Raw genomic sequence first — 1,012 nt, forward strand, 5'->3', positions numbered from 1 at the left:
CCACAACGCCTGGCCATTTTTTGGTTGCAGCCGTCATTGTTGTTTGGCGGGTCCGGGCTGGGGATTCGAACCCGCCACCTCAGGTGTACGTGGCTGGCGCCTTAGCCGCTTGAGCCACAGGCGCCAAGCCTATTTCAGTGTCAGTGAGTAATCAGTCAGCATGCTAGTTGCTCCGGGGACATCCATGGATTACACTAGGATGTCTGTTCACCCACTATAAATAGATTAACTGCCTTTTCCCTTTGGCCGGGAATGATCAGATTGGGAACTTAGTCTGGGCTATTCTTGTATTAGTTTTGTTCTGACATCTTCCAGCGATGAGCAAACAGGGGAAATTATATCAATTGGACTTCTATAATAAATGACCTACAGCCATGGGGACTTGTCAGAAAGTTCATGGTTAGAAGTTCTGGGCTAATGAAAACCCAGGATTTGATGCTGTATGGAAATGGTGCCCAATGGGACTTTCTGTCATGATGGAAATGTTCTGTGTGTGCTCTGTCCAGTTCAGTAGCCACTGGCCGTATGATGGAATAGAACACTTGAAGGATGAGTTAGTGAGGACCGGAATTTTAAATTGTATTTATTTTATATTTATTTATGTATTTGCTTAGAGATGATGTCTTGCTTTGTTGCCCAAGCTGGAGTGAACTGGTGTGGTCATAGTTCACTGCAGACTTGAACTTCTGTCCCCAAGCCATCTTCCCAGCTTTGCCTCCCAAAGTGCTTACTGAATGAACTGAATTGAGCCATGCTAATGTCGAAAATTCTCAGGGTTTTTCTGAGATTAGGCAAAGGTGTTGATCACATACCTTAGAAAGATCTCTTTCCACACACCGTCAATCAAACTTCCCTAATTCTGGCAATTTAGGATTAATGAGAGTGTCTAAATTAGTGTGCGAGAAGGATAAAAATTAGTCTTGTAATTAGTGATATAATTGTAGTTTACTTATGTACTTGTTAAGCTTAAGGATTTGCAGTCAGACTGCCTGGGTTAAAATGCATTTAATCT

At 42.8% G+C, this 1,012-nt stretch overlaps 1 protein-coding gene across 4 annotated transcripts in view; it reads left to right on the forward strand.

Moving 5' to 3' along the window:
* Positions 1-1,012, forward strand: part of RGS7 (regulator of G protein signaling 7) — a 462,295-nt gene that overhangs the window by 10,047 nt on the left and 451,236 nt on the right. The window lies entirely within an intron of this gene.

This window comes from Otolemur garnettii, unplaced genomic scaffold (genome assembly GCF_000181295.1).
Source record: "Otolemur garnettii isolate 467f Iridium unplaced genomic scaffold, OtoGar3 scaffold00165, whole genome shotgun sequence".
Taxonomy (NCBI): domain Eukaryota; kingdom Metazoa; phylum Chordata; class Mammalia; order Primates; family Galagidae; genus Otolemur; species Otolemur garnettii.